General features: G+C 44.1%; 2 long non-coding RNA genes across 2 annotated transcripts in view; both read left to right on the top strand.

Moving 5' to 3' along the window:
- Positions 1 to 6,169: 6,169 nt before the first annotated feature.
- LOC135314110 (uncharacterized) lies at positions 6,170 to 13,755 on the top strand. Its single transcript, XR_010373584.1, has 4 exons — positions 6,170 to 6,346; positions 9,893 to 10,009; positions 11,164 to 11,269; positions 13,517 to 13,755. It is a non-coding gene; the product is annotated as an uncharacterized LOC135314110 (long non-coding RNA).
- Positions 13,756 to 14,469: 714 nt separating this feature from the next.
- The window catches only part of LOC135313981 (uncharacterized), a 36,613-nt gene continuing 25,208 nt past the window's right edge, over positions 14,470 to 25,874 (top strand). The window contains exons 1-5 of the long non-coding RNA XR_010373498.1: positions 14,470 to 15,087; positions 15,222 to 15,336; positions 18,278 to 18,584; positions 20,219 to 20,630; positions 22,535 to 22,605. This is a non-coding gene — a long non-coding RNA (uncharacterized LOC135313981). The remainder of the gene's footprint in view (positions 15,088 to 15,221; positions 15,337 to 18,277; positions 18,585 to 20,218; positions 20,631 to 22,534; positions 22,606 to 25,874) is intronic.

The raw sequence follows: 25,874 nt of genomic DNA on the forward strand, positions 1-25,874 counted from the left end.
ACCTGGCGCTCAGGTGTCCTCCAAACTCTTGCTGCCACCCCGTATAGTGTGACCCTCACAAGTTAAATCCCAAAGAGGGGGCCATATACTGTGGTAGTCCTGTAACACCAAGTGTACACCTGGCTATATATTTGTCATTTGGGGCTATTTTGGAATTGATATCATGGATAAATATGTAAAGGATGGTTATTTCTTAATTTTTTTTTTGGTAGTACCTGCTTATTTGAGTATTTAAAGACTCTGAATTCAGATTTTTAAGATATTAATTGCTTCAAAGTCCTTGGAATTCATCTAGTGAGACAATCATTCAGATTTATGAAATCTTTTTGAGTATATGTGATTAGTTTTTTAACAGAAGAACATGTTCTTGTGGGAGGAAATTTTTGGCTACTGGCTGCGGGTTTTCTATCTGAGGTGTAAGCCTGTGGGAATGAAGACTTGTAGAAGGCAGGCCAGAAGTTCAGCCATGGCAGCATTAGCAACTGCGGTAACCGCTGTCAGGCAGCGTATTATTAGCTCAGCCATATTTTCTTATCTTGATCTATTCTGCTAGCAAGGCACACCGATATCGCTCAAAGCCAGAATGTGTTTTCCCGCTCTCCGTGGATTCTTTTATGCTGTGCCCACCGGTATGGTATCTGTGTTGCATAAACACCATGACTAGCATCTGTCACTTGCCACGATAAGTGAAACTGATGTTTGCCACCAACGTAAATAAGGGAACAAGCAGAGCACAATTACCAACACCAGGCCTTTTGACAGAGCCGAGTGCCGTCGCAGTTGTTACTGCATCCCATTCAAAGCAGGGATTACTGAAGTGTTTGAGGCCTTGTTTAACCATGGTTCATCTCTGAGCATTATGAAAAGTCTCTTATCTATCAGCGTTTAATGCAGAGTGACATGCTACCAGAGCAAAACTTCAGCCTTCAGAGATCAGGAATTGTTGAGCTGACCTTTGCTGCTAGACAGGCAGTAGTATTTAGCCACCGGTTTAAGGGAAGAAAAACATGTAAACTGGAGAAAAAACTAGCGACAGTTAAAAAATAAGTCCGTTTTAAAGAAGTGGGGCTTTATGGTCTACATGTGTTTACATTGAATAGGTGATTTATGTAAAGAACAACGGAGAAGGGCTTTGTCTTTGGGAGCCACATTGTTCGTGCTGTGCAAATACCTTCTGAAGATGGTCTGAGACATTCCTGTAATTTGATTTACACCATGAGCTAAGTGAATACTGACCAACTGAGGAAGGTGAATGAAAGGGGCACAGATCAATTTGATAATGATTAATTTGCTTAATGTCAGTCTGGTGCTTTTAAATTTGTTCATAGAGAATTTTTCAATTACATTAGGGTTGCTGCAAGAACTAGGATTAGAGAAGATGTATTTGAATTAATAAACTGCCTAAAATGCGTGGGGTCCATCTTTTCCTCCTGTTTCGGGATATATTATATTTTATATAGGCTAAGCCTGAAACAAACTTAAAAATTGTGCTTGATCTGGGGGATTTTTTTCTTTTTTAATGTGGTTAGAACAAGCCTGAAGAATGCTATACAATTAGACTGTTAAATCAGTATGTTGATGTAATATGGGGGGATGATATAATATTAATCTTGCTAGAACCTAAATATGGCTTCTTTAGCACCCAACAGCTCTATCAAGTGAACAAAGAAGTTCCTTATTAAACAATTGACCTGCTATTTGTATTATTGCTAGTCTAACCACTAGAGAGAGACAAGGCCACATAGCTAAGCTGGTACACATTGTTGAATATTGACTTCAATATTGATGTAATCGGAGGTTGGGTTTTTGTGGCCTTTTTCTATATTTGTGTTCTAACAAAAGAGGAAGAAAATATTTATATCCTTTCAGGACTTTTTATGAACATGAAGCATGGAATCATCGTATCAGTAAAGACTGACAAGTCTTTATTGGGCAACAGGGTAGTGATGGGAGCTAAAGGCAGTACAATTTACTCTGAAAACTGAAGTGGACATACAGGGAGTACTGAATTCTTGTGGTAAAATGTTTGAGTTTTGAGACTACATTTAAAATCTGTCCTGCCAATATGCTCCTTCCGAAAAGTCTTTGAAAAATGACTGATGTTATATTCCTAAACCAGATGCAGACATCATACTCTCTCTTTGGTCTTTACGTGTATCCATGCCAGATTTTTCCTCAGGGCAGAATCTGTGTCTTTTTCTCTATCTGCCTTTTGATGGAGTATGCTGAAAGATCACATTATGAATAGTGCAGGGGCTGGATAAGGTCAGAACAGAGGGAGAGAAGTACTACAGTAGGGTGTGCGTTGAATCATACAATGCACAGACAAAGAAAATAAGCCCTGAAATTTCGGAGCATAATCTTGAGGAAGGGCCCCTTTGGGCTGTTGCATCCAGATGCACCCGGGTCACGCAGTGTCTCGGGTTGGGAGAGCCAGGGGAGCCTCAGCCCCGCTCCCCTCTGAGCCCCAAAGCGTGCACCTTCAGCGACCTGGGCCCCGCCACGTCCATTGCTGGTGATGTGGAGATAACTTGAAATCCTCACAACAAGTCTGAAGAATTTCAGCTGGTTCAATGCCACCAGCTTGGTGTGACGGGCTGGAGGAGCACCCAGGGAAACCGCTGCAGCCACAGGTATTGTAAATACTGGGATCCTGAACAGGGGCCAGGCATTGCGGTCTCTCAAGGCCACACAGCTGTGTTTAACTTCTCCTGGGGAGCACGGGGGCTTGCTGCCCATCTGCTGGTACAGCCAGGTGTGCCTTGCAGTACGCAGGTACGTGCTGCAGGGCGCACCCAGGCCAGTCCTGCAGGAGCCGCTTGTTGGAGGCGGGCTCGTCGGAGATAGCTGTGCCTGGCATCACCTGCCGGCCAGGCTCCCCTGGCTCTGGCCAGGCAAAAATCCATCATTTTCTGTCAGTTTAGGGACCAGGAGCTCAGAGGATGGAGAAAGGCACTTAGGTATTCACCCTGGCAGAGCAGGTAATGGGCAGCAGGACAGCCGAGACATGCCCTGCTGAAAAATTAAATGCAAGGAGGGATTGCAGCCCTGTGCGTATGTACAATCTGCATCTCAAGCAGAGACTGTGAGACCTATAAGCCAAGTCCTGCTGTTATCAAAGCGGGTTAAATATTGGGCCGGGTGAATTGATGAGTCAATGTTCTGAAGAGAAATTGTTGAAACTTTTCTGTAAAGCACACAAGGCTGGCTTGCCTGGTTTCTTCAACAGTGATGCACATCTGAATTGTCTTGTTAGGGAGTATCTAGTCTGAATGTTATCCTTTCAGAGGCTTCTTATTTGGCTTCTCACTTTTAGTTCTTGTTTATTGAATTTTGTTATTATTTCCGACTAACACCTGGATTAGTGACATTGGTAAGGAGAAGCAGGGGAGACAGAAAATGAGGTTGCTTTGGCATGTTTAACATAGAGAGCAAATTTTGAAGACTTATATTTCTGAAATCCTACTGAAATATCCCATATGTCACAGTGAGAGCTTTGGTCTTGGCTTAAAAGGGGATAGGGTGGATTCCTAAGTGCAGGGCTTCAACTAAGCCAAACTGTTCATGGTTCTCCATAAACCGCTGCTCTCGCAGGCCTTCTCTGTGCCGAGAGCTGACCTGGCAGCAGCTTCCTGTATTTTCACTGAAATTTATGGGTGGAAAAAATTCTGCACATGGCCGGCAGCTGAGAAGGCTGGGGAGAAACGTGAGGGAGGCCGTTTCTGCAGGAGGGCAGGAAACCTGCCTCTGCTTCACCTGGGACGCCACGGGCTGCCAGCGCTGCCGCCGCCAAAGCATAACGGCGGTTCAGGGGAGGTGTTTTTTCACTTTCTGTGGAATTCGATAAATAAATGGTGTACTTTGAATTTTTTTTCAGCAGTACGTTGTCTGTATGAATGTGTGTTAGAGCTATATAGGCCATTCATTCTCCCTTACTGCAAGTACGCTTTGGAAAATTAATAGGGAGTAAGTGAAACAGCAGCTCCCAGCAAAAAGATTAGAAGAAACAAAAGGCATCTTTTACAGCAAAACATTAAAGCTAATAGTATTTGAAATATGCATTAGATGAATTTACATATTTATGCCATGCGAAAAACAAGGGGGTTTTTGTGATTTCGTCTTTTGGGTCTACTTTCTGTTGGTTTATTTTCCTTTTAACTTTCAAAACAATAGCTACCTACTTTCAAATGGGGACCTCTTAAACACTGCTGGGTTTGGGGGCGTCCAAGCGTACTTCAGAATTTCTGTTCACTTTTGCTGATTCAAATTTCTGAATCCAGGACTCTTCGTCTGCCACTTGGAAAGCTCCTCTTAAATGCAAGCCCTCTGTGAAATAATTTCCTTTTCATGCGCAGCATTTGTGCTTAGAAGCACATCCCAACCTATCACAGACATAGTTAAGACAATAATTTAAGTTTAATGAGGCAGACTTCCCCCCCTCCCAGCAGAAGGATACTACTAGCAGGTTTGTATTTTATGATACGCACATGACCCGTTTTTAACTTGAAAGTGCCTACTTACAAAAATCCTGTTTCTTTTTCGCTAGCGATTTTGTTCCATTGTACAGCCTCATTTTCCCCTTTCTTCCTTCTTTCCAACCCCTTTTCCCCTCTTCCTCTTCTTCCTTTTCTTTGTTCTACACCCTTTTTATATTTTGTATAGATATCCCTCCCCTCTGACATTTTTTACCATTTTAAAGCATAAAATAGGGCCTCTCTTCTCCTTCTGCAGCTGCGACCCCATCCCCTGCTGTACCAAATTGACAATTCTGCGAGCAGTGGCTCTAGTCAGTCACTCGAAGGCTGCTGCTTTCACAAGTGTTGATTTAGTGCAGCAGGGGATGATGTGCCAGCTGTAAAACTCAGACAAAAAAAACCAACCCCAAACCCTATGAAAAGTCTTATAAAAATAAAGGGGGGGCCTGGGGAGGAGGAGAGGAGGGTGGGAAGGGGCCAGGCAGGGGGAGGAAGGTGAGCAGAGGTTCCTGTGGGGTGGTGGGGTACCCGGCGGCCCAAGGGGCAGCGGGATGGGTGGGAGACCGGCCCATGAGAAAATACTTCTCCTCTTCCTCCTCTTCCCCACTCTGGCTGCTTACAAGAAACGCCTGTGACTGACAGGGCAGAGCGGCGCCGCCTCAGCGCGCTGATGTTTTGTTGCTACCAAACGAGAGTGATTTCGGGATAAAACCCCGGTGGCAGTGGGTGGAGGGTTTAAAAGATGGCTAAAGGGAGTGAGGGGAACCTGTGCTCTAGAGTTAGTCTTCACAATTGTAACTTCTGGGCAACTAGATATTTGATATTTTCATTCTTACGTTATATATTGTATGGTCCCTGGGTGTACAGGCTGAGTTTCTTGGGAATACACAAATAGCCTGCTGTTAGTTAAAGCATGTGAATGGAGATACCCTTCTAAAGGCAGCCCTGATTTACCCTCGGTGATGTTCCTAGAGGAAGTCATTTACAACTTATTGGTGTCAAAGTATTGAATAAGAAGTTGTATTTCTGCTGTAGGATTAATAGGATTCCTTAAAGCTTTTGATGGGCTAACGTTTACTAATGCAGTCTCCAAGTGCTCGGAGTAACGCCTGTTCATCGCCGTTGACTTCTTCTTGCTGAGTTCCTCAGGTATTTTCATAAGGGGAGCAAAGCCCTGGCTTTCCATTCGCTCGCGGGTTGTGCGGCAGGTGCGAGTACTGTCCGCTCAGGGGCCGTGCCCGTAGAGATGCCAGCGTGGCGATGGCGACGGGCTGATACAGCACATCTGCATGGCACGAGGTCTGTGCCCTCCGCCGGCACTGCCGGGCAGCGTCGGGCTGCGTGCTGGCAGCTTCGCCGCAGTGGGAATGTCCCCTCCCGCGCAGGACAGCGGCTGCAGCGAGCGGTGCGGGCTCGTCCAGCCTTCCTTAACGCCTTGCTGCTGCACAAAAGGCAAACCCTGCCGAGGGGGCTCAGGCTGCTGGGTTGAGAGAGGCTCTTACCGTAGCTTTTGTGTCTGTTGCTGTTGGAGCAGCCCTTCAGCAGTCACCAAACGAAAAAGAGAAACAACTCTTCTTGTTCCAAAATGAAATGGTCCCGCAGTTTTGTTTTAGCAAGAAAAAGTTGAAAAAAAAATTATTGTAGGTAGTATTTACTGATCGCTTTTTGTTTATTATTTTCATTCTCAGCTGCTGACCCAGCAAACCAATTATTAGCATGGCCCGAATATTTAACCATCCATCAATGATCTGGAGCAGTGAATGAAATGCACTGTGTGCTAAATATTAATATTGGTAGTGACAGAAACGTATGAATAAGACAGGATGATTTCAAGATGGACGTGCAGAACATAATTGAGTATACTTCCCAAAGTAAGTTCGGCGCCTTTTTTTTATTGCGTACAAGTCAATATGACAGACTGTAATATTCATTAACACTGTTCGCAGTGTCAGGTGGGTTAAACTAAATAAGAATTAGTGCAGGAAGATGTGTGGTTTCGACCAGTGATCAAAATAGTAGCTCTGAACTAACGTAGCCTGTCCTTGTCAGTGGAGACTTGACAGGTGCTAATACACGTGTAGCAAACATTATTGTTGGTTAAATTTGATTATACATGACATTTGCCAGGTTTGTGTTGAGAGTGTGGAAATTTTCAGAGACTCTCGGGAAGCTCTTTTCTTATAAGTTTATTTCAGACCACAGGTTTGGATTGTCTTTAAATGGGAAACATGAACATGCTTAAAATTACGCAGGTACTTGAAAACTGGTGGATCGAGGCCATGTTTGGCAGGTCTTGGGAAAAATGACCATTGTCTGAAAAGCATCTGCTTTTCAGCATTTAAAGAGATGCTTTGTAATAGGCTTTCACCATGATGACCTTTGTAATCTTGTTGTTCATCATATTAATTGAAGAAGCTCCCTTCTGATAACCTTTGGCTGTTCAGGATGTGTTCCCAGAGCATCAAAGGCTGAAGAAACTTAGAAACTGAAAAGACATAATAGATCATTCAGTCCATTTTTCTGCCAATGTAGGATTATTTCATAGAGAACATTTTTTAGTGTTATGTCAACTTTAGTTTTTAAAATCCCAAGTGAAAGCTTCCATATGTCTCCTTGGGAGACTATTTCACAAGGTAATACATCTCCGCTGTCAGGAAGATTTTCCCGATGCTCTATTGAGCTTAAGCTTTTTCTTTCCATTATTTCTAGTTATATCCCTTTCCCTTGATGGGTTTACACACTTCAGATATTTATAGATTATTATATTTTTCCCTTAAGAAGTTGTTCTTGAAACTTTCTTCAGTTTATCAATATCTTGTTGGTTTTGAAAAAGCCACCTAACACCTTCTAGGTTGAGAACTACATTTCCTATCAAACCCTACTACAGTCAGATGTTCACCACAGCATTTTCTGCAGGTCCTTTTTCTCATGGTCCAACAAACAGGAGATTCTAGCTAAGAGAAATCTGGTAAGGAGAATATTTTCATCAGTGGTTTGAGAAAGATCCCTTTGCTTTTTTGGCTTCTCAATGCACAGCTCTTCTGGCCTTTGAGAATGAAGACCCCTGGCTGCGACTTGGTTCTTAATTCGCACCTCTTGGTGCTCAGCTCCACAGAAAGCCTGCATCCTTCTTAGGCTTTGTGCTTCTGCAGCTCACACAAAATTAACTTCATTCTTGTTAAGTGCAACTGCTGTGGTCAGGGCTCAGGATATTTCCAGGGAAACAGAAGGTAAGAGTAGGAGGGTGATGCTCTACTCTAGTCCGAGGTCTGGTTTGGAAGTCCTGGGTGGGATTTCAGCTCCTTATTTAGGAGAAGCTAAAATATGTCCATGCAGGTAAATACAGAGAGCTGTAACAAGTTCTCAGGTGGACTTACTAGCATGGACCTGCCAGTGTTTGCATAGTTCAGGGTTGCAGAAGGCAGCCCAGCCATGCCAGCTCCTAGTGCAGGCAAGCCGGTGCGTTCCTGGCACTGAGACACAGGCTCTGCTTCTCTGCGCGTCCTTCCCCTGCTGCAGGAGGGAAGCAGCAGCGGTCTCCTGCTGCGAGCTGGTGGACATCGGTGCTATGCAGACAATTGCAGGCAACTGGAAAAATTTGCTTTCTTCTCAATGCAAGTTCTATTGTTGTTACTAGTGGTGAGTGTTAGTCCTGGCTTGCAGAAAAGGGAAAGAAACTGAAATGGCTTACGTGGCATTTGACTGTCATTTCTGGCTTGGTTTACTAAGGAAGTGCTGTCTGTCTGTCACTCAACCTTCTCTACTTTGAACACAATGAACATTTTCATGGCCGAGTCTAGCAGTGGTGGGAGGTCCCAAAGATACCATCATCCCACAATTGCCCCGCGTGGTGGCTTTGAAATCGGCTGGGGCGCTTTTGGGTGTCCTGGCTGGCAAGCACAGTGTGCACCTGGGGGTGTCACGGCTGGGTGCCACCAGGGCAGCCCAGGAAGGGTTTGGAGAGGTAGTGTGGGGAAGGAGGGCACGGTAGGGAGTTGGGCACTTGTGGGTGAATCACAAGGCAGAAAGTTGTGGTTTTCTGCTCAAAGAACCTGAGCCTTTCCCAAGGATTCCTCAGACTGTTAGACACCCAGCGCTTGTCTAAATGTTCTCCTGGAATCAATAGTTAAACTCGCATTGATTTCTGCTGACACGCAATCCTTAGGATTACAGTTGTATTGCTGAACTTGAGATCTCCGCGTTTCGCAGAGGCTTACCTGCCGCAGCTGTCTGCCACCTTCTGAAGTGTTGAGCGCAGAGTTTTCCCGAGAAGCATGCAGGGTGGAGATGCCACTCCAGGTGCCCTCGTAGCCTCCGTAGGTGCTACAACCTACCAGGCTGCCGTTTCTCCGTCCTTTTCACAGGGAAATCGTGTGCCTGGCGTGCTTATTCCCAGGTCTGTGTCTCTCAGAATGGCAGCTGTCTGCTATCCTGTTCCTTTTGACTATTCCAAAGTGTTTTCCCTAGATATTTGAGCTGACCTTTGCCTAAGATAATTTGCCAAAGAGTATTTTCATTTTATTCTTTTTTGTGTGTCTAATTTCTAGACACTGCTACATACACTTTCTGCTTTACTTAAGCTTGCAATGTTTTCCAGATTCACATCTTCCACAGCTCTTGACAATGAAATTTACTGCCTAATACAGACAATTCAGTGCCTTTATTTCTATCTTTAATCTTAAAGAGATTACTTTTGACTGTATTTCTAAAATAGGTTTAAAGAACAATGTTTACTAGCAAGTTTCCCTTAGCTGCTTTTCATTGAGAAATGGAATAGAAAGAGTAATGATATTGCACTTCTGCTGACTACTCTGCTTGACTGATTCACAGGGTATTTGCTCTTAACATGCTGTAAGAGTTAAAAAAAAAAAAAAGTGTCAAACTTTTTTTGGCACCCCGCTACAGTAGATCCTGTTAGAAGAAACATATGGCCTCACGCTAACAGTGTTAAAGCACTGCTAAAGTATTGCATGCATGACATTGACAAATTTCCTCCAGGCTTTTTGTTTTCTGTGCTATTAAGCATTCAAAGTCCAGTATTTCATTACCACTGATGATACGGAGAGCCTTATTGACATTCTATCCATCTGTTCATAACATGCATTATTAAATGTGAAGCAACTAGTAGGTAGGAGTGCACTTGCCAGCTGTACAATGAATTCTCAGCAGTTTGGTGCCCTCTATAAATTCTCTAGTATTCTGCCAGTTTCTCAACATAATTTGCAATGGGAATTATTATTTTTTTTGGTGCTGCCCATTGTACAGAGGAAAGTTGCTTCAAAAGAGTTCTCTATTTTGTTATCTTTAATGTGCAATCTTCAGATATAGTTTCAAAAAGCCCAGGCGTCTTTTAACATACAAGGACTGTCTCTGATATCAGATCTCACTAACCACAGTTTCATCTTTCTTTTCCCCAGGAGCAAATCTGCTGCATTACCTATGAAGAGGACAATGGGGCCCCAGTGAGGCACCCTATTCATATATTTTTGGAACCCAGAGGAATTGGTTTGACTATTTACAGATTATAACAGTTGGTAGTTGAATGTTTTATTTTCATTCCCAGTTGGTACAATATGTTCACAGCTGATGCTAATGGCTTGCCCATTTGATATCACATATGGTCCACTATTTGGGTCTCCTAAAGCTTTCTTTTGTGGTCAGGCTGCTTTAAAACCCTCACACACACACATATATACATACATATATATATATATGTTGGTTCTGTCTGCTGGGAAGATGAATATGAAACTCTGAAACTTGGCAGCTACAGAGAAAATCAGCATTTCTGTTGATAAAGATTTAAAGAAGTTGGGTCAAAATGTCCAAGAGACAGTATTTTTATATCAAATTGCATACAAACAAATGCCTTGGCAGATCATGTGAAATTTTAAGAGAAATGTCCTTTTGTCTTTCCTTGTCTTTGAAGCTGCGGTTGAGTTACCCTCGAGTGTTTCAGCACCACTGAGTGTCATCAGGACTAGATTCAGTGGGTGTTCAGCTGCATTGGAAAACAATTTATGCAGAATTTGTATTGCTCAAATCACTATTTGTAGTTTTATTTTGGATATTACCTTTCTGCTAATGTTTTATGAAAGGAGAAGACCTGAAAAGGCAAAGTAATCTTTCCTTTGGTTTCTAGAATGAAAGCATGGGAAAAGGGAGCTAAACCAATATGAGAACAAAAATTAGAATTACAGGCCTGTCTGAATTTCTTATCCTATGACACACAAGTGTTTATACTGACTCTAAAACATAACTGATAAAGCCACAATCTCATAAAAAGATTAGTTCCAAAACTGGTGCGTTACCCTCTGAGAGCTGAAATTCTCATTTATTCATAGGAGTAGATCATAATAGCTCTAATTCCCCGAGAAGTGGGCATTGTATGATAATTTAGCAGGCTAGTACATTAATTGTCCTCCACTTCACCTCTAGATGTTTAACTCCTTATCTAGTCAACCAGCAAACAATAATGCTCACTTATTTGTGCCTTACCGTTCAAATAGTTTTTCTAACCGGGTAATTGATTTGAAATAAAGCAGAATAAGCGTATTCATGTGGAAGGGACATTGAAATCATGCTAGATTAACATATTAAATGCCATTTGTTAGTAGGATTGGGGTTTTATGGTTGTATTTTTCAGCCGTACAACTTTAGCTGAATAACAGCGATGTGATTTTGCATGCAGGAATATTTCTCTAACTAATGGGATGGATTTGGCAGTTCTTACTGCATGGCCTCTGCTTCCTCATGGCCCCTCCGTTCTCCCTCATGGGTGCTTGTTAGGAGAGCAGGTAAGTGTGTGTTGGAAGTGGTGTGCGTGCCCGCAGCGTCTGGCTCCTGTCGCTGGACAGAATGAGGCAACTGGTGGGTGGGAGAGAGGCTCTGGCTTGTTTAGTTTCAGATGAATACGTGCGTGTTGCTGGTTTAGAATCAGGCCCTGGAAGCAGATTGAAATGGAGCTGAAGTAGGAGGCTTTTTAAAGTGAATAAAATCAGTATTCATCCTGGAGCACTACAGAGGGAACTAATGTTTTCTCTTCAGGGGGAAAAAAAACCCCAACAAAACCCAATGTTTTTGCAAGTGAAACTAGTAGTTAAGAAATAAAATTCTGCCATCTACTATGAGCAGTTGCAGGGACTCAGAAAATGACATTAACACCTTAGCATGCTAAGAAGTTCACCTACCTTGAAATGTCTTAAGAAAAGACCGAGGAGATCAAGTTATTAAAGAATAATCCCAGCAACAGACTAGGTGCCTGATGATGTGGTACAAAGCATTTGTTAGGCAAGACTTGCTCGAAATTTGGAGAACTGACAGTACCTGAGAGAGCTTAAGAAGTTAGCAATGTCTTGCCTCTTGCAACTTACTGGGTAGAAATAGATTATCCAGGAGGAATTTGGACTCACTGGGTAAAATTTAAACTAAATGATATTCAGGAAAGGACATATTTCTCATACATTGCAGAATTAAATATTAAAAACTAGAAACAATATTGTTGAAACTTTATTTTTTTGGCATTATACAAATAAATCACAAGCTTACAAACCTCCAGGAGCAATAACTTGTGTTTGGCTTCTGGGTGTTTAGCAAAACCTGGGTATCCCAATGCAAAACTGGTCATAATGAGGGTATCCTGTGTACATGGGCATGTCCCCAGGGGTCCATACACCTCATATTTGGGGTGGATAAGTCTGTTTTGAGGGCACTGTAGCAGTCTTGGCACGGCGCTGTGGCTGCGCTAGCAGTACTTGCACAAAGCCAGCTATGGAAGAGCAGCAGGGCAGCGTGGCGGCAGCTCTACTGCTCGTGGTGGAGGCGGCGTGCCTTGTGCCCACTCTGACACCGTACCGCCGTGCCTGGAGGTGATCATGGCATGGCCCTTGTGTGCTGGACGCCCTCCCCTTCCCTCTGCTGCGTCGCCTCTGGCCTCACGGCAGCCTTGGGGCAGTAGCTGCAAAGTGCAGGATGATCATGCAAAGGTGGGTCTTGGAGTGCATTGTCCGTGCCAAGGGGATCCTGTTAGAAAGAAGAGTTACACTGACCATGGTCTCTGGCTAATGAAACACAAATCTAGTGGTGAGTGCTTAATAACATTCACCCCTGAGATTTTGAAGCAGCTGAGGACCTGTGATATTAAAGTTGGCACCAAACCTGAGTGGATTGCCGGACCTATACGGGAAGAGCATGACTGAGAAGAAACCTCTTGCCTCTGTATGTTAGTGCCGTTGGCTTGGATTGTAAACCTGAACCCATGTTTTGTGAGAGAGAAAATGGGGAGATCAATTGGGTATTGTCTTATATTGCGTTTAGAAATGATGCTTTTTGCTTCCAGACAAGTTTGTTCTACCCATTAAAAATCAAGTCACCCTGCTCCAGGCAGGCACCTCTGTAAAAGAAGTCAGAGTTATCCTTACCATTAAACCATTCTGGATTCTGGATCACTCCTCAAGCATTATATATAATTTCAAAATCCACATAGTTCATCTCACTGTATGAGAAAGAAAGTTTTGCTGATCTATTTTTATTTACGGCTAACACAGGCTTTGCAGTACAAATTTTAGGAGCGTTTGCAGGGACAGGATTATTTTTGATTGGTACTTGGAGAATTACGTGTTTCCTGCAGGATTTTATTTTCTCATTTGTTAAAAATTATTATTATTCCTCTTATTTTGCCACCCAAAACACGTCAGTGCTTCAGCAGAAACCTCTTCCTATGATATTCCCCTTCCCCCTGGGACTGTGCAGCAGGGGTGAGCGGCAGCGTTAGGCACTGCTCGGCAATCAGGGGCTCCTCCCAAGCACAGCGGCTGCCAAAAACCCCAAGCCCCAACAGTGATGTTCCTGCAGGGCAGCTTGTAGTTCTTGCGGCTGAGGGGCTGTTACCCACCCCTGGCCAACGCTGAAGCTGTAGGTCAGACCCCTCAAACAGCCACCAAAATACTGACCTCACTCTCTGCCCAACAAATGCTTTCCTTCCTAAAGCAACAGGGTCTCTGCTGCTTTCCACTAAACATAGTTTCTCCTTCTTGTTTCACCAGGGGAAGGACCTGAGGCCGGGGCTTGCTGAGGAGGCGACCACGTGGACACGGTTTGCTCGGCTGCCATTGGCATGTTGTGGAAAGTGAGGGGTGGGATGGACTTGATGAAGGCAGCCCCATCTTGGGAAATGTTTGATTAGAAAAATAGCGTCAAGCTGTAACTTATCATCAGCTCTAGATATATTTGGGGGAGTCCCGTCTCCCGAATGGGATTAAATTACATATAGTGTTAACGCAGAGTCTTCTGCAACAATGTAAATGAGTTGTTAACGTGGCACTTCATTGCAATAATAATTCAAAGCTACTAGCAGGCTTGATGGGTCTGCAATAAATGTTTTATTATTTAGGAAAAATATACTCTACAAGTTGCAACGTGCCATGCTCATTCATGCTGTAAATCAACAAAGATCAGCAGACTGAATAGGAAAATGAAAAGCTTATTTAGGAACTGACACAAGCTTTCAGATGAGCAGGGATGGCTGAAGTTAACTGCATTCATTTTTCTTTGCTTGTCACAGTTGCCACTTGAATTTCACTGCTAAAGATTGTGGGTAGTTTTGCTTTATGAAATTATATCTACAGAAACAGTATTTGCATTTATATAGGCTTAGTTATAATAAAGTTAAACCTAACACACCCCCTTGCCTCCGCAAACAAACAAACCGACCTGCCAACCAGAAACCTCGATGTTAAAGTAATATTTATCCCTCAGTTCTCATAGATCTGAATAGGATTCAGCTAAATGGTTCCCACTGGCTGCTTTAAAGGCCTGAAACTGGTGACCAGGTGAAATGCAGGAGTGCAGAGCTATGGCCACCCCTCCATCTTCACCTGTCCTGTAAGGCTGCCTCTGTCTTCACGTGGATAAAAATAGAGTTTTCTGTAAAAATGCGCTTGATGAGTGGTGAGTGAAGGCACAGACTGGGTGGAAGGGGTGGGAGACTGAGAATTAACGTGGCCCTCATGGCGTGGTGATGAAGTGCCTGAAATTGGCTGCCCTACCACCCTCTCTTGTCTCCCCCAGCACCTGAAGACCCTCGCTTGAAGTTCACAGGCACTGAATGCCGAACGTTGCCTTGTCCTGAAAACTGTACGTGTTTGAACATGGTGTGAAACCTTCCGCAAGCTCTGTACGTTGATGTCCTTAGAGACATGTGAGTACTTTGGCTGATCCTATCAGAGGAAGGAGGAACCAGGACAAGACAAGTGAGTCAAGATAATGCATCCCGTGGCTACGCTGGCTTGAAAAAGACAAGGTTTGCTATGCCAACCTCAGAAATTATCCTCCACCCCCAAAAAAAGGAGGGAGCATGAAGATATTTTTTTAAAGCATTGTCCTGATGATGCCGTGCCCCGGGTCATGGGTCTCCAAAGGGAGGAGCTGCTTTATGCATGACAATTCAGCTGGACCTGATGTTGGCGGCAGGGACTGGGCGTAGGAGGATGGTGTGGCTGGGTCAAAGTGAGGCAGAGCAGATCCTGCCCTGATGAGTGTGCACAACCCTCTGACCACAACACATCCCGAGAAAGCTGCCTGTGGATGGAGGAAACAGCAGGAGAAAAGCCATCAGGTCTCTGTTTCTCACGCCCAGTGGTGTGTGTATATTTGAATGTGTATTTGTATGAATGTGAACGTTCATGTGTGTACATTTACACACACAAAGGAGTTTTTTGTTCTCTGTAGTCATCTGTGGATTTCTTCTAGTTTGGCAGGTGTGTGCGTCTGCCAGTGAATGGATGTTTTCACAGTGCTCTTGGTTGTGGAGTTACTTAGCCAGCTACAAGATCCACTGACCATCTCGGATATCCCTTTTCAGTAGGTCAGTTTGCGTCACTTAAACATACCGCGATTTTGTCGCAGTGCCTGCAGGAGAGAAGACCAATCTTGTAGCCAGCAAAACCGCCTCTGCGCTGGGAAGGCTGCTGAGACTAGAGCTTGCAAAAGACAAAAATACAACAGTTTTGCTGCAGGGGGTTGTTCCGCTAACTTGGTCTTGAACCTGGTGTTGGGCTGTTGAGGTGGCGTCTCTGGTGTAATCATCCTACGGCAGGAAGCAATCTCCTTGAGGCAGGTTGTCCGCGCTCCGGTGAGTGATCCTGGGTTGGGTGTGTTTCTCCAGCACCCGGGAGGACCGGCGAGGCCCTGCTGATGATGCTGGCTGCTGCTGGGGCACTGTGAACTCCTGCGGCCGGGCAAAGCTGAGGCCTGGGCATCAGGTCCTGCTGAGGAGGTTTCAGGAGCATTACTCAGAATTTTCTCACTTTCTTGAGTTTTAAAGCCTGCACTTTAACTTTTCAACCACAGAAATATTTTAAGGATATACGTGATGTGTGAGAATCCCTTAGAAGTGATGCCTTACCTTCCCCAAAGTAATTAACTAATTTTGTCAAACAGGAAAGTGAAATGACTTTACCTCTTTGGAAATGGAATAATGAGCGCTTTGTTTATGAGAATAATATCTGCAAAAAAAATTAATTTGGAGAGCTGTCTTAGACTTACCTCAAATAGAATTATCTGAAGCTTTTGTCATCATGATCATTTGAAAAAAAGGCAAACATAAGTCAAAGACTCTGAAAAGGCCACTGAGATAGTCCATAGCGTAGGCTTTGAGTTTGTGTCACAGGAAAAATAAGTTTTGCTTCTGAGCCAGCCGTTTATATGCTAAGGAAAGTCCAATTAAGATGACTGAATTCTAAGTGTCATAAAATAGAGAAGGCAAAGGACATTTAATTATAGCTGTGCTGCCAGGCAGCAATATAACAAAAGAAAAAATGTTCACCTACAACACAAAGTACTGCCTAATACGTTTGGTGTAATAAAGAGACAATATATGGCCTAAACACACACTCCTAAATAGTTCAAAAAGCCGTATCTTCTGATTTTCACGAAGCTGTTTTCCAATTGTCAGCACAACTTAAGCAAAAAGTAATAATTTTTTTTAGTATTGAGACCTTCAACTTTGTTCACAGGTTGAAGAAAAAGAATCGTCCATTAAGACAAAAATGTTGCCTAAGAAAATGGATTCGTGACCCAGAAGAATGTATAATTGATGCGTGCGGTTGTCTGGATGGTAGAATAACAATAGCAACCATTAGAGATGAGAGCTGGAACTAGTCAGGCAGTGAGGCAGGATGTATTTTATAGGTCATCTGGGCTCCATTCAGATCTACAGGTTGCTATTCCTTCTCTATACTTGAAAGCATTTAATGGATTATTATAAAAGGAAAAGGATGGTATGCAATAATGGTTTAAATTGAAGCTCTGTATATATATCACCACTGTGTGACTTCTAAATGAATGCTTCATTTTTAAAATTCTCCCGTGACATGCTTGAAAGTTTGCCAGAGCATCAAGGAATTAAAACAATGAATTCACGCGCAGCAGGAGTAAAGGACACCGAACAGTACGTAGAAACAGTTTTTCTCTTTCATGGCATGGACAATAATAAATAAGAAAGATCCTTCCAAAGCTGCTATCTATCCTTTTCAAGGCAGATGAACTGGTTTCGTTCTGTGTTGTTTCATAATATTAAATTAAGAGAAAAGCGAATTTTGGAAAGAGGCTTAACTGTCAAACAATCAAAGCCAAAAGCACATTATACTGAAGTCAGATTCAGAATCCCTGCTTGCCTGGAAAATGTTTCTTTCATATCAGAATTGATACAAGTTAAAGGGTGGAGAATCTTTTCTGCTTTGTTTCACATGAACATAAAAGTTTTATTCCTGCTTTTAATGGGTAGTATTTTACAAATGTAATGGAACATAATTTTACCAGGTTTCCCTAAGGGAAAGTCGTGGCATGATTACACAGGCAGTCCCATCCCATTTAGTATAATGCTTACAATATACATGCAAATATACTTAGGCAACTCAAGTTAGAGGTAGATTGAATGGCGCTCAGATAATCATAGAGCGGTGCAGATGCCGAAGAAAGTTCTGCAGGAGAAATATCCATTGAACGACTGGTCCCTTGCAGCCACACGTGCCCTCAAGTAACGTTCCTCTGCGATGCGGAAGATTCGAGCTGTGCCGGGCAGAAGTACCTGGCACCTGTGTATGTGGTGGTTCAGGCTGAACATCTTAGCTTGGCCCCATCGGTAGCGTCTCCCAGCAAGCGGTGAGAGAGACAGATCGAGGGCGTGGGAACCTTTGTGGCTTGCGGTGTCCCCAGCAGCGGGGTCAGCCTGGAGAAGGAGCCCCGTCCCCTTACGGGCAGAGTTCTTGCCCTGTCCCTCGGGATAACGGGCTGCAGGGTGGTGGGACCCAGAGGGGCTTTCTGGGCATGGAAGGAGATTCAAGCCAGGTCAGAAACGGGCCCAGCGTGTCAGGGCTGGGATTTTCAAGCCGGCAGAGTTTGCTCTCCAAAATCCTTGCACAGGGAATTTTTCAGCCAGGGATCAAATAAATCTTTAAGTTATAAATAATAAAGTAATGATTTAACGCAATGCAGTGCAAAGTGCATTTCCAGTATGTTTGGTCCAAAAAGCAAGTAACAATCCGTGCTATAAGCTAGTATGAAAGGTCTTACATTTGTGGGTGTTGCAGGGGTGCTCTTTCTGGGGTGGCTCGTGCATCGACGAAGGAGAGACCTGTAAGAAAAATTATCTGAATCTCTTGTATTCTTGTAGGGGATGACTGAGCAATTTTAAAACACTCTACTGGCACACGTGGGTGTAGCATATTCCCTAGTTTATGAACAATACATAGTCTTTTGCTTTCTGCTTAATAGTTTTTGCTGAATTCATGCCAAACTCTTTTCAGATCTGGCTCTTATCTGACCTGATGCAGATCACCGTACCATCACAGAGACCAGAGAAACTCCCCCAAGTTTTCACTGGTGAAGCGGTGTAAAAGTCTAGTCTCCGTAAACCTAGTCTTGACACTGGTTGTTTGGAGATGCATGAAGGAGGCAATCGTAACCCGCTTGGAGTCAAAGCGACAGCAGCTGCTAGAGCTCTCCCGCAGGACCACTGGCAGCAGAGCGGGCGCTCAGAGCTGCTGCCGTAGCTGACATCTGGACTGCAGGTGTGGGGCCAGCAGTGGGCCTGGCAGCCACCGCCCTCTTTGGGTAGGCAGACCCTTTCTTGTTCTTTTGGGGAAGGTCGAGGAATAACAAGGAAATAATAAAAAACCAAGCACGGAAGCTCAACATCTGTCTGTGTTAGATTTCTCTTGAACTTTTCCACTGTCTGTGTTAGTAGCTCGGATCTGTAGGGAATAGCAGTAGATAGGTTAGTGCAAAATCTGTGTTACAGATACATGCCTGCGTCTGCTGTGGAGAAACCTGGGTAAAGACAATATTTTTAAAAAGAGTTGCTTTTGTTTTTGTCATAGTTAGTGCTCTCTGTTCCCTGATGCATCTGAAGCCAAACCGCTTTTTAGTGATCAAGAAGAATATTTATTTAATATGTGTTTGCTTTATTTTCTCTGTATTTCTATTTGTCACATCTCAATTACCTGCTAATACTCGGGAACGTGAACTGTATCAATTTCTTTTTAGTCAAGTGTAACATTTATCGTTCCGATAAACTAACACTTGAGTCGGTATCAGCCCAAGAAAGCGTTTGCTCTTCCTTGTTCATTAGTTAGCGTTTCATCTGTGAGCCTGGGATGGGTAAATTTCAGAGTGCATCTTATTTAACCTCTAAAAACGCATCCTCTGTTCGGTGACGAGGGGTACCCCAGGGCTGCGCCTGCCCAGCTCAGGCTTCTAGAGGACAAAGTTGCCAGATGCTTTCCATCACAACCTTGTCCCACGAGACTGCCTTGTTCGTCTGTCTTCTCAAGTCTAAGGAAATGTTTTCAGATGGGACGTAACACTGAATTCAAGTTTCGGTTCTTCGTTTGTTTGCTTTTCAAGATTAGCAACAGCTTAGTACGAGCCCTGAAGTCGGTGAGCCTGTGGGGGTCCCAGGCTCTGCGCCTGTTTTCCTCTGCGGTACGAAGGGGTGGCTCTCATTCTGCTATTTGCAGAACAGCTTTAGCTGTTTTTAACATGACATTTGTAAACCAGCTAAACTGGTAATGTGGTTTGATATCAGCCAGAAATACAGTAGGGGAGATTTTTGTTTAACTAAGGCTTATTCCAGCTGTAGGAAAATTCAGACAAATGAAGGAAACGTGTAAGTAAGTGCACCAAACCTAGGTTGCTTTAAGCTCCTCTGTGGATGATCTAATTCAAAAGGAAAATGGCCTTAGTTCATGGTAGCTTAATCCTATTTTACAGTAAAGTCAGACCACTTCTCAGTGAGAATATCCACGCAGGAAATTAATGCATTTTAACCTACACATTATCATCATGGGTTTAGTTGATTTATCTTAACTTTCCTGCAAGATCTTTTGTAGAAAAACCTATAGACATAGATATATGGTACGAGTTTCATTTAAAGCATAGTCGTGTAGTCATGCCCTTAATCCGATATGGCTTTTATGTCACCGTGTTAAGTGATAGGTGAGAACTGCTTTGTGAGTTGTTCGTATACCCAATCCCACAAGGTAATGAAGCGAATTCTTTATTTGTGACTGCACTGCCCAGAAATATTTGGAAAGCCTGGGTATAAGCACTTGGCACCTGCTCGTGCGCTGGCCACTGCAACGCCAGCGACTCTTTGCACGTGATTCCAAATTCTGGAATTTTGGGGCTGAGGCTCAACAAAAATAATTCCTGTGATTACCTTTTCCGTTCTCTCTGCTTTTTGGCAGGCCCAAGGTAAAATGATACTAATCACTTTGGTGGAGCTTTGCCTAACGTGGTTATAATATCAGCAGAGCGCTGGAAACGTCTCTCAACTTGTGTGGAGAGCTTCACTCCATACCTGAAGGGAAGGAAGAGAAGGGGAAACACTGACTAGACCCTTTTCCAGCCTGTTTTCTTTGAGGGAACGACATTTTTAATGCCAGACAAATGGTAATGACCAACAGGACAAGGTGGTGCTGGAGGCATGCAATGCTGCACAGTGTCAGCAGAACCCGAGCTCATGGAGGTCTCCTCCTGATCAGAGCGCCGCTGACCACCAGGCATGTCCCACGGCAACGAAATCCAGCGTTGCCGCTCAGCGGGTTCCAGGGCAGGTGGAATGGAAGACGTCAGCAGCAGGGTGCTTGCCTCCCGACGGTAAGTACCAGCTGTCTCAGGACACCGCTGACAGCTTTGTGAAGCTCCTGTGACCAGGAAGCCCCAGAGCCGCTTCCTGGCCTTCCATAACACGTCTTAGCGTTTGGCAGAAGAAAGAAGAGTTATGCTTAGGCGGTGTTCGGCTGGTGAGTCACCATGGGCTCTTAGTGCGGGATGCTCCGGAAAGGCTGAGTGCAGCGGGCTTTTCCTCCCTGTGGCTAAAGAATTCCCTCACTAGAAAGCTGGGGAGGAGGAGGCCGATGTCCAGAAATATAGCGGGTGCGTAAGAAATGTTGAAGTGGCTGTTGTTTTCCTGGCCACTGATCCCAGCAGAGGGGAAGCACGGGCTGTGTAGGTAGCATTAAAAGATTTATACTGCTCTGTAACTGCTACTGCTCCAGCACCTTGCTTTTTATCTAAGTTCTTCTTGTCGTCATGCGACAGGAGGTGCAGCAAGCGCTAGGAGCAGAGTTCCCCAGTACGCCACAAGAGGAGCAAGGAATTCTTTGCAGATTGTTTAAACCTTTCTTTCTTTTTTCTGCCACCTTGCTTGAGCAGTTTACTTCACAGTGACTTTGGCCTGAAGCTGAGGGCAGTAATAAAGCTGTTATATACAAGCATTATTGGTATTTAAGGAATTAAGCCTGTATTTGAGGAGTTAAAGTTTGCCCTGTCTTACGTTATTTTTTATTTTAGCGGTGTTTGTGTACCATGCCTTTTTGAGTTAATGCATAACAACTCAAGTCGGCTGAAAGTGTATGGCATTAATGAAACTGTGAGCCACATAAAAGACTAAATTGCTTTTTCTCTTTCTGTAATTGCCACTACAATAAAAGCTGCCGTTACTGTAAAATTTTTCAGGGTTAACCCCTGCAGAGCTCCCAGCTTGATGAGGGAGAAGTGTGATTAGAGGTGCGTAGGGGAGGAAGAAGAAGGGGGAGAACAGCTGACTACTAGTAATTAGGGGTGCTCAAAGGCTGTAGGCAGCAGAGGGCAAAAGTTGCAACCGTGCCCTCCAGTTCCCAGATGAATTGCAGCGTAACGAGTGAGGGTCAGCTGTGGTCCCTCAGCGGAGCAGCTTTGGCAACCCTGCCCTGTGTTTGTATCCTTTTCAGCAGCCCCACTGAACAGGGCAGAGAGTGACGGGAGGGGATGGAGGGGGCTGCAGCGGCTGCAAGTCAGGAGGAGAAGGGAACGGAGGTTTTTGTATTCGCTGTGGCCGCTGTTTTAAACAATAGCATAAATATTTTGGAGTGAGAGGGCAGGAGGGGCAGTCCCCTTACACCTGTGTGTGGGCAGAGGTTTCGGGCAGCGGAGCAAGGGAAGAACTGGGTGGATGTGCAGTATTTCCTATGGGATAGGCATGCCTTCATCCCAGTAATTATGCAATCCCTATGTTAATCCTAAATATAAACAAAACTCTTATTACAGAAACATCAGCACCGTGTGCTTAAGTATTAGACAATTCGCCCCATACCAATTGCTGGTAACGTAATACATTGCTGAAAGTTAAAGAGGGCATCTACCAAAGGTATACAGGCATTGAATTGGTTTTACAAATCTACTTTCTTTTTCAAAATGGAATAAAAATGCTATATCCTTACAATCTGAGGGACTCTCTTTGCTAGAGTCTTTGCAGTATACATGTGGTCAAACAGTGCAAATGCTAACAAACGCTGGTGATGAATGCTTGCCCTGCTTTCAGGATCCTACATGATTCTTTCTGTTTTGTTGTTTGTTTCTTTTCTTCCTATTAGAACAGAAAATAATTTTGAGAGCATGGAAAACAGTAGATTTTAAAAAGTGTCTTAAATACCATTTCATCTGGAAAAATGTTTAGAATAAGTAACCTGCTGTGTAAGAAAAGGTTGCTAATTATCTGAATTTCACTGTGGTTTAATTAGCAGCATCTACGGTGGAACGTCGGAGGTGGTGTTTATCACCTGCCAAGGAAAACGGTGTCTTTTGGAGGAGGGTAAGTGATGTCAACCAAAATACAGCCTGATTTTAGATCTTCAGTAACATTCCCTTTCAAGTCTTTTGATGGGCAGAGGTGATTGGGCTTTAAGCAATTAAGAGAGTAGAGAACAAAGGTACTAGTGGCCTGACTATCTCCAGCTCAGACCCCGGGCAGGTCTGAGAGCCACGAGCATCCTCCGGGCTTGCTGTGAAAGGAGATGGCTCTCACTGAAAGAGGCTCTGAGGGTGCAGCTGGATGGGGCACAGAGCACGCAGCAGTTCCTTACAATTAGAGGAGAAATTAAAACAAGTGGGAGTGTCAGTTCAGGTGTGTCAGACTAATAGTTTGCTGTCTGTGAACCAGATGCATGGTAGCAGAGGCAAAATATTTCTGCTGGAGTGTGCTCGGTCTTGATGTTATGCGTTCTTTGTTGTCCTTGTTAGCTGTTTTAATAAATGCGGTCTGTAATTCTCTTTGAATGTATCTTACAGCTAAGGGAGTTGGGTACAGGTAGTGGTCGTTTGGGAAATGCTGGAGACACCTTAATGAGGTGACGGGTCGGAGCTGGAAGTCGCTGGGGTCAGCAGAGAGGTGGCCTTTAACGTCCAGCGGATCAAACAAAACAAGGTTGAATCCTTACTTTAGCCTCGACTTGGTAAAGTTTCTGTAATGCAAGATAATAATCTTCTTGCCTCCTTTATGTGTTTCCAGATGTTTTTATTCTTCTTCCAGAGGTCGAGATGCAGAAAGCTGGTAGCCAGCGTAGGCGCAGTCTGCTGAGATACATAGTACTCGGTATTTTAGCAATTATTCCACGTTCACAAAGGTGTTCTGGGCTCCTTCTGTTGAGAAATGGCAAGGAGTGTACTTAATGTATTTCTGCTTTGGGGTGGAGGAATAGTAAGATGAGACATTCATCTTCCATAAACAGGATTACAGACTAAAAGATATTTTGGACTTCTTTTTGATAGTGCCCACAATGAATGTATTAGGCAAAGCAGAAAAGATAAAAAAAGCTAATCTGCAGATCGTAAGTAAATTATTTATCACCGATTCAATCCATGAATGCTAAGCCAAAACAAAATAAGTTTTCTCTTAATAATGTTGGTATTTTCGTGGTAAGCACACGATTATAACCTATGTAGTGGTGTTGTCTTTTTGCAGTCCAGTTTATTTTTCCACAGCGTGGCCATCCTGCACATAGGCACCAGCACTGTGGTAGGCTTTACCCCGTGCACCAGCTGGGTCTGTGGGTATGGTGTGAGTGAGACTCAATGAGCCCAGTACACCAAAATGAATTCCTCTGGGCAATCAAGGAGGTACAGGAACACCATTTTCACAGGATGAACTTGTTTTTTTCAGAAAAACTCTCTGTTCCGACATTCTGATTTTCAAAGCAGATTTACAGAACAAACTGAAGAGAAAACCTGCAAATGAAAATTCCTCATTCTAGGAGATACTAAAGAGCAGGGACCCAACGGAGAGGGGCTGGTTTATGAAATTTTGTAATTTTCATTCCATTCCTGCAAACTTTTCAATCCTGTCCAACTATTGCGGTTTCTCTCGTTGCTGTCCCGTGGGAGCGAGTGACCTCTGCGTGGCTCCCCGTGCTGGGGCTCCTTGCTGCTCCAGAGGTGCTAGTTGTCCTTTCTCATATCATCTAGCTGATAATATAACAACTTCATCCCAGAGCATATCTTCCCAACATGCTTTTACTGCAGTTGGCAACCTCTGTTTCAGACCTATCTAATGGCTTATTTGCTTGTGTATTTTTTTCCCCCCCAACTCTAATAGTTGGTCTCATAAAAGATATTACCTCTCACCATAAACCTTGGCTCTCTAGCCTGCATATGTGTTCCTTGGGGGGCCGCAAGCAAGAAAACAACCTCCTCAAGCCTGGAGTTTCCTTGTAGGAGCAAATGGTAGCTACTGAATTATAGATTTAATCACTAAACTACTTCTCTGACCCCATTCCACACAATTTAAGCATGCATTGGACTTGAGAATGGAAGCAGAAGGATTCCCGAGATTTCCCAGTCTGACGCTGGTTCAAATGACCCTGTCATGCCTGCACATCCAGAAGTCCCAGCAGACTTGAGAGCTTTGGCCGTGTTTTAGTGGGAGGCCACGAGGGGCATAGGAGTCCCAGCCAGAGGCAGGAACCCCGGCACCAGCGGGGGCAGGAGTCCCGCTGTGGCGGTGCCAGCGATACCGCAGAGAGGCTGGAGGCATACGGGGGGACGGGGACAGTTCGTGCAGTGCTGGTGCCCAGCCCTTACCCCAGCGTGTCAACTGCAGGCAGATGGGGGCAGAGAGGAATAGGGCAGGGCCATGCCTCCTGTGGCTGTCCCCAAGGTCACTGTTTATGAGAAGCATGGCTTTGCCTTTATATACGTTTTTGCAGCTATGAGGAACGGGGTGCCCACCTTATCTGTGTTCGTGGGCACGATTTGCTCGTGGGAAGCTGGCTGTGGTATCGCTTGCACAGCTCATGGAAATACTTGCGGCAGTTTTCCCCTTACGTAGGTTGCATTGACTATTTCTAGCTAGTGAGTCTTGCCAGGTGAAAAATACCTAAGCTGTTTCTTAAACCAGACAATAAAATACGATGCAGCGAAGCAAAACAGTGGGTCTGATCCCGTGCTAGGGCCACCTCCTGAGTCATCGGAAGCAGTCGGAACTTACCATGCTGAAGCTAGAGGTTTGGAAAGTGCTTAATCCATCTATATTTTTTGGAAGTGGCTTCAACTGGCTGCCTTTAACTTCTGACAAGAGATACTGATGTAAGAGACTGGTAAAGTTTATGACTCATGGAGGTACTTGCTTCAGTCACTTGTAATTTCTAGCGCAAATGAATAAGTCAGCCTGCACTCAGCTGAGGAAGAAATGGCAGTGTACCAAGTAAGTAGTAAGTAGAGCAGATTAATTAAATTGGCTGTTCTTGTTAACTCTTTCTAGCAATGTAAAAGCTAGTAACATTGCATCAGATGAAAAGGTGACAAGATAAAAGGATATTATGCATCATTATCTCTCATTGCCCCCCATGTGTTGTTGTGGGACAGTCTAGACTCATGCTTAGTTAATTCCAAACATAATTAGACATTTATACAAGTAAATGTCCATTTATGTTAAGAAGCATTAAAGCATGTTTACAAACACTCTTCTTCAAGTCACCAGCCAGCCACACAAGGTAGTTCGGGCAGTTAGTCTTTGGTGGATGGTTTTCTTTGTAGGTTTTCTAGCAATATCTTTGGAGTATGTGGTGTTGCCCGATGCAAGGGGGC

Source organism: Phalacrocorax carbo, chromosome 6, assembly GCF_963921805.1.
Source record: "Phalacrocorax carbo chromosome 6, bPhaCar2.1, whole genome shotgun sequence".
In the NCBI taxonomy this organism is placed as follows: Eukaryota; Metazoa; Chordata; class Aves; order Suliformes; family Phalacrocoracidae; genus Phalacrocorax; species Phalacrocorax carbo.